The following is an 8,166-nucleotide window of genomic DNA, read 5'->3' on the forward strand; positions in this document are numbered from 1 at the left end:
TTCCTAAAAATAGCTGGGGAATGGGGGACTTTTTTTTCTTTTCTTGGAAAAGAAAGAGTGTGAAGGACAGTTCAAGAGGACTCTAATTTTAACTTAAAAAAAAAGCAACCAACAAACAGATAAGACCGGTGAGGATAAACAGTGAGTTTTCTTTCCACCCCTGTTCAGTCACATCGTCACCCTTGTCTGCAAGGCACACTGTTCCTATAGCGCCATCTGCTGAGTCTGATGGAAATGCTAGGGAAAGCCTCCTTGTCTTTTCTTTTACCTTCAAATCTTCAAGTAATTTCTGAGCATTCTTCAAAGTTCAGTGTCTTTGAATGAGGAGACTGTGTAAATACAGGGGAATAACAGCAGAAAGTGTTGCTGGTCATGATTAGGGGGTAAATGGAATAAAAAGAAGTCAGCTGTAATATAAAACTGGCCAAGAAGCCTTTCCCCTCATATTCTCCCTAGGTACGGGGTTAATTTGTTCTCTTATCTCAAAAGAATAAAAAATGGACTTATATAATTTTATAGCTTTGTATGATATGTTGATCTATCTTTAAGCTCCAGTCCAGGCCCTGGAATACCTCTGCTTGAGGACTGGCCTTCCTTTTCCTACCTGATGTGAAGACCTGACTCATTGGAAAAGACCCTGATGCTGGGAAAGATTATGAGATGGTTGGATGGCGTCACCAACTTGATGGACATGAGTTTGAGCAAGCTCCAGGAGTTCATGATGGACAGGGAAGCCTGGTGTGCTGCAGTCCATGGGGTCTCAAAGAGTCAGACATGACTGAGCGACTGAACTGATTCTCCCTTTTCTCCTTGAATTCCTCACAAACGCCCCATATACTGGGAATCCAGTGCTCATTCTTACTTGCATCCTTTTATATTTCTGTCGATATCTTTCACTAGTGTGTTTCCATCTCTTTAACTTGCTATTTGATTCTCTTATTGACATGGCCATTTATAGCCTGTGTCCCTTAGTTCCTAACTATGTGAGGCTTTCTGCATGTAGACCTGGTCTGTCAGTGTGGGCAGGTGAAGGAGGGTGATTGGAAGTGCTCCCTAGGGATTCTCCAGGTGTTACAGAGGTGGCACAAAAGACCTGCTAGCATGGGAGGCAGCAGAGGGGTTGTTGGAACTTCAGGTGTGGGAGGGGCAAGCTGAGACCTTGGTTGTTGGGAGTGAGATCCAGAACCTTTGTCTTTGTGTGTGTGTGTGTGTGTGTGTGTTGGTGAGGGTGGAGGAGGGGCGAGGAGATGGGGAAGGGCAGAGGAAGATGGAGAGGGACTGGAAGGACAGAGGAAATGTGGTGACTCTTTCGAGTGTGAAGCTGATTGGGCCTTACTTTCCTTTCTGACCTTTTCTCTTCTTACTTGCCCTCTCCTCATAGACTCTGCTGCTTAGAATCTGAAGCCCCACTGCTTCCTTGCTATTCTCCAGAACCTTCAGGCACACTCTTTTGTTAGGAATTTTATTTCAAAAATGTCTTCCCTCAGCCTCCATTTGGCTTAATCTTTTACCTCCTTCAAGTCTTTGCTGAAATATCACCACCTCATAAGGCCTCCCCTGCTTGTTCTATGCAGCGCATATGTCTAACTACCATACTATGGTTGGCTTATTTATTGTGTAGGGTTTTGAGCAGAGGAGAGGCATAGTCTGACTCACTGCTGTGCTATTCGACAGTAGGGAGATGAGGTCGAATCAGAAAGGTCAGTAAGGTGAGAGATGAGGGAGTGGGAGTACCAGTCTTCTGGCTTGGATGACTGTGTTGTTGTCATACACACTGAGAAAAGCAATGCATGAGGAAGGGAGGACTTGACATAGCAGATGATGAGTTGTCATCTAGGATATCTCCATCATCTAATTCTTCCCATCTCTTCATAACTCTGCTTTCTAAGAGAGCAGTGAGCACTCCCTGTCTCTGACTTCCTTATCTTCTATTTACTTGTCAACGCTTTATGACCTAAGTTTCAGGATATTTTGAAGGCTCATCTTCCAGTCCTGTAAATGCTTTTGTTCTGCAAAGTTCCATCCTTAGTTCTCAGCCTGTCTGGATCAATTTTTTTTTAACCACTTACACAGTTAGATAATGGATAATGAATGAGGCAAGACATAGTGTTTATACTTTTTATTGGCAACTTTTATGCAGTTAGTCTGAAACCAAACACTTGAAACCTCTGTCTATAAACTCAGGGTATTGCAGTCACAGTGATCTGATGATGCTCTAAGACCTAATAGGTCAGCTTTGAGTCACATGTAATATCAGGCTAGGCAGAAACTTCAAAACTTGAGTGTTCATATTTAACTCTTATTGAATCCTGCAGTTGATGGTCTTCCACCTCTGTTAGATCCAGACTGATCACTGGTATCAAATTAAGTTTATAACATTCTTGAATTCAGTTCAGTCGCTCAGTTGTGTCTGACTCTTTGCAACCCCATGAACTGCAGCATGCCAGGTCTTCCTGTCCATCACCAACTACCCAAACCCATGTCCATTGAGTCAGTGATGCCATCCAACCATCTCATCCTCTGTCATCCCCTTCTCCTCCTGCCCTCAATCTTTCCCAGCGTCAGGGTCTTTTCAAATGAGTCATCTCTCCACATCAGGTGGTCAAAGTATTGCTGTTTCAGCTTCAACATCATTCCTTCCAATGAACACCTAAGACTGATCTCCTTTAGGATGGACTGGTTGGATCTCCTTGCAGTCCAAGGGACTCTCAAGAGTCTTGTCCAACACCACAGTTCAAAAGCATCAATTCTTTGGCCTTCAGCTTTCTTTATAGTCCAACTCTCACATCCATACATGACTACTGGAAAAACCATAGCCTTGACTGGACGGACCTTTGTTGACAAAGTAATGTCTTTGCTTTTTAATATGCTGTCTAGGTTGGTCATAACTTTCCTTCCAAGGAGTAAGTGTCTTTTAATTTCATGGCTGCGGCCACCATCTGCAGTGATTTTGGAGCCCCCCCAAAATAAAGTCAGCCACTGTTTCCACTGTTTCCCCATCTATTTCCCATGAAGTGATGGGACCGGATGCCATGATCTTAGTTTTCTGAATGTTGAGCTTTAAGACAACTTTTTCACTCCCTCTTTCACTTTCATTAAGAGGCTAAAGTTCTTCTTCACTTTCTGCCATAAAGGTGGTGTTGTCTGCATATCTGAGGTTATTGATATTTTGTGAGTACCTAAAATGAAATCCTCGCCTTCCTGTCTTACCTGTGAATGATTAGAAGCAGATCCTGAGTGATCAAGCCTAGGCTTGTACTTTTAATCCCAAATTTCAGTGACTGGAATCAAGGCTACATGTTCTGTTCTATTCTGTTCAGGCATCCGTAGTCATATTTAGCACTTCTGTAATGACCATGTTTGCAGTTACAACCCAGACGTTTGCCTTTGTCTCTACTAATGACTGTCTGTGTGTGATTAGACCCAAACTGACCTTGGTTTGACTCGTCTGTCTTCTGAGCGTACTGTCTCCTGCCTGATTATTACTGTGCCTAAATTTTTCATGGAAAGAGCTCGTTGTATACATTGTTCTTTCGGTGTTGGATTCTGACTGCTCGTGAGTAGACCCTGAATTTCTAACATTGTCTTCAGAAATGTTATGAATGGATCTTTTGGGGAGATTATTTTTTGGGTTCTCTTTGTCCATGACCCCTACTCACTTTGTCTATAGGTTTATGTTGACTCTCTATTTGAGTCTCCTTTCCCACCGCTATGGAGAAGGAAATGGCAACCCACTCCAGTATTCTTGCCTGGGAAATCCCATGGACAGAGGAGCCTGGCAGTTTAGACTGAGCACTTCACACCGTGAGGAGATGCAACTGTGGACACCTGAAATGTCTCTGAAACCATTTCATTTTTTGGTAACACTGAGGTAGACTATGGGAAGTAAGTGACTGTCTATCCAGTCTCCTGATTGTCCATTGTCACTGGACTGAGTAAAATTTGATCTCTACTGTTTGTTTGTACTGAATCTAGATTGCAGAGGTGAGAAGTGTCTGGAGTTCTCTCTTAAATGACTGTGGCTGGATCCATGTCTTCTTCTATCGGGCCCTGTATTGGGCCCAGATTCTCTGTGTATATATTCAAACTGCCCATGGACAGATGTTTGTCTTGAGGATCTAGCACTATTTTATGATTGTCTGTGACTAGAACCTTGTTTCTTATTTTGTCAGGTTTTGATTGTTTATGACTATACTCAGACTATTCATGACTTGATGCTGAGTGTCTATCTCAGTTTTCTGATTGTCTTTCACTGTAACTAGATTGACTATACCTGGGCACCATTGTGTACTCGTACTGACTCTAGCCTCTGTAGGTAATAATTGGCTGTGAGATGATCCTGAATGTCTGGACCTCTTTCCTGACTAGCCACGCTTGGATACATATCCTCTTATTGCTGACCCAGATTTCCTTGCATAGACCCAATCTATCCAGGACTATTTTTTGGGCCTGTTGAGATCTTGACTGTCTAGAGTTGTTTCCTCTTTGACCATGGTTAGATTGTTGTTTTCCTCTTGTGCTGGATCCCTGTTGCCTGTGGCTGTACTTAGACTGGTCATGCATGGATATTGACTATTCTTCTGAATCTTCTGATTGTTCTTTACTGTCACTGAACTGACTCTAGCTGTACCCACTGATGCATTGATGGCATGCCAAGGTACTGGGTTTGACTCCCTGGTAGATGCGTAGAGATATATGGAGAAAAGCAAAAGGTAGAACTGTATTCAATTGTAGAATTGACTTTTAGTGGTCAAGCAGAGTCAGCCAAGCAGACCCAGAATTAATGATGAGGCAAGAGAAACCCATGAGACTATGGTGTCATGAAAACCAGGAGGATTCAGGAGGAAGAGGTCAACTGTGCTAAATGCTGCTAAGACATCAATCTGTAAAAATGAACGTTCAGTTTGGCACATGTATGTTATCCAGGTGCCTTTTTGAATTTCAGGGTGTTTGTAGGCTTCAGACTTCCATGACCAAACCAGAGGAGACATAAAAGGGACCATTGTCCATCACCTTAGTCAGAGTAAATTGTTAGAAGTCATCCTCCATTCATCTTTTCCTCATCTTCGGTGTACCTCAGCAAATGTGATTGACTTTCCCTTCAAAATACCCTCCACTTATCTCCTTTTTTCCATCTTACTGCCACTAGCCTAGTCCCAGACCACCATTTCAACTATACAGTGAAATTAATGTCCTTCTTTCTTACTACTTTATCCCACGATCTACTCTCAACACAGTAATAGCCTAAGGTTTAAAAATGTAAATCACAATGTTGCTTTCCAGTTTAAAATACTGCAAGAACTTTTTTGTCATACTTAGTTGACAGCTTCTTACTACTACTCTCTTTGTGATTGGACCCCCATCTGCCTCTCTGTTCTCATTTTGAACCTCTATTCTCCCTTCTTTCATCATGCTAAAGATACACTGAGCTTACATCTCAGAAGACTATCATGTCTTTTCAGCTGTACCTTCCTGAAGACTGTGTTCTCTGACTTGGTTATTGATTCTTTATTCTCCACATAGTTGACTTCTATTTGTAATTCTGGTCTCTGCTCAAAGAGATCTCCTCAGAGTAATTCTCCTTCCTGCCTAGATACTCTGATACATTTATTTTCTTTACAGTATTTAGTACTATTTGGAATTCCTGTAGTCTATCTCCCCCTATAGAATGTATAAGCTTTTTGAGAGAGTGATTTTATCTGTCTTGCCATCTGCAGTGAACCCAGAGCCTAAAATAGAATCTGGATCAGAGTAGGCACTTATTTATACCTGTTGCAAAAATGAACACATGAATATATTCATCTATGTAGAGTCTCCCTCCTTCATGTTTCCTCAGCACATATTCATACTGCATCCTTTGCACACTAAGCACATTGTTCTACATATAGTATGTAATGTGCTAAATTATAGTGAACATTTTATGGAATTGTCTCATATGAGGAAAGTGATCTTTGTGAGGATAGTTTATTGATTTTTGTATCTCCACAGCTTATTCATCTTTGTATCTCCAACATGGATAAAAGTACCTATTCAATGGTTTAGTTCAGTTCAGTTCAGTTCAGTCACTCAGTTGTGTTCGACTCTTTGCGACCCTATGAATCACAGCACGCCAGGCCTCCCTGTCCATCACCAACTCCCGGAGTTCACTCAAACTCATGTCCATTGAGTTGGTGATGCCATCCAGCCATCTCATTCTCTGTCGTCCCCGTCTCCTCCCGCCCCCAATCCCTCCAAGCATCAGACTCTTTTCCAGTGAGTCAACTCTTCACATGAGGTGGTCAAATTATTGGAGTTTCAGCTTTAGCATCAATCCTTCCAATGAACAACCAGGATTGATCTCCTTTAGAATGGAGTGGTTGGATCTCCGTGCAGTCCAAGGGACTCTCAAGAGTCTTCTCCAGCACCACAGTTCAAAAGCATCAATTCTTCAGCGATCAGCTTTCTTCACAGTCCAACTCTCACATCCATACATGACCACGGGAAAACTCAATAAATACTACCTGAATAAATGAGTCATTGAATTATAATCAAATGAATTGAATTAGAGTTTAGCCATTATTAGTGTAGATAATAGAGAGTCATGGGATTGGTCTCCTGAAACCAGCTTCTATCTTACTAAGGATTTATCTAAATTTTCATATATCCCAAAGGTTTTAGGAGGACACAAGAGTTTCTTGCATCTTTAGATTCAACAGTGCAGGAGGCAGTTTGACTCATCTGATCCACAGTACGAGCTGTATGATATTTAGATAAAGCCCTGGAAGGCAGGGCTTCCCAGGTAGCACAGTGGTAAAGAATCCACCTGCCAATACACAAGACACAAGAGATGTCGGTTCAATCTCTGGGTCAGGAAGATACCCTGGAGGAGGAAATGGCAACCCACTCCAGTATTCTCGTCTGGAAAACTCCATGAGGTCACAAAAGAGTCATAAACTGAGCACCAACACACACTCTGAAGGCAACAGAGACTATCAGCGATGCTGACCCTCTTTTGGCCTCGCATGTCTTAGGGCTGTATAGTACAGCTCTGCAAGGAGAGTAAAGGGCAATCTCAAAAAGGCTAATTTCTGTCTTCAGTTTGCTCTCTGTACAAAATGTCATGCTAATAGGGAGCCTAAAATAATGGAAAAAAAAAAGCCAAGCTTCCAGTGGTATTATGCCTTGGAGCACATTCCTAGATTTCCACCTTGGGTAATAGTAAATAGGAATAGTTGTATACATTTTTTCTTACATAGTTTGCCAAAGCAGTTGGCAGGTGCTAAAGGAGTTGGCAGGATATGGCCTGAAGGAGTTGGCACGTTGCTGAAGGTCAGGAGAGTGACCATTTTATAGCAGCTAAAACTTCATACTTAGGAGGACTTATCCTTTATGAGATGGTCTGATTCATATGGTGAAATATATATTTGGGCTTAGTTGCCTCATGGCATGTGGAATCTTCCCAGACCAGAGATTGAATCCATGTCCCTTGCATTGGCAGGTAGATTCTTAACCATTGGACTACCAGAGAAGCCCCTCATAGCTTCTTTAAGTACTCATTTCTGCTAATATTCACAACTTCCAGATTTAGATTAGTACTAGTACCATCTACAAGACATTTTTACAAAGATTTCTTTGGAAATCACACGTTCCTTGTATACATCTATCATCCTTTATACATCCTTGTGTCTGCCATTGTGACTTAACAAATGCTTGATATAATTTGCTGAAGAGTAGTGATCCTTGAACTGAGAATGAAAGAATATGCGTGTGGAAGAGGTCCAAGAGAGATCAAGAGTGTAAAAGAGTATGCCCAGCTAGGATTCCATGTGACCTGGTTGGTTACTGTGAATTCCATCTCTGAGTATTGAAGAAACCTGCCTATGAGATTAGTGAGTCACTAATAGTAGTCGCTAAGGGTCGGACACGACTGAGCGACTTCACTTTCACTTTTCACTTTCACACATTGGAGAAGGAAATGGCAACCCACTCCAGTGTTCTTGCCTGGAGAATCCCAGGGACGGGGGAGCCTGGTGGGCTTCTGTCTATGGGGTCACACAGAGTCGGACACGACTGAAGTGACTTAGCAGCAGCAGCAGCAATAGTAGTCTTTGAAGCAGTACGGTAAATAGGACAGAAAGGTCATTGTAGGTGGAAAAATTTAATTATGTCATCCTGAGTTGGGAGGAG

The sequence above is a fragment of the Moschus berezovskii genome, chromosome 4, assembly GCF_049115385.1.
Source record: "Moschus berezovskii isolate FMDL1 chromosome 4, NW_MosBer_1.0, whole genome shotgun sequence".
Taxonomy (NCBI): domain Eukaryota; kingdom Metazoa; phylum Chordata; class Mammalia; order Artiodactyla; family Moschidae; genus Moschus; species Moschus berezovskii.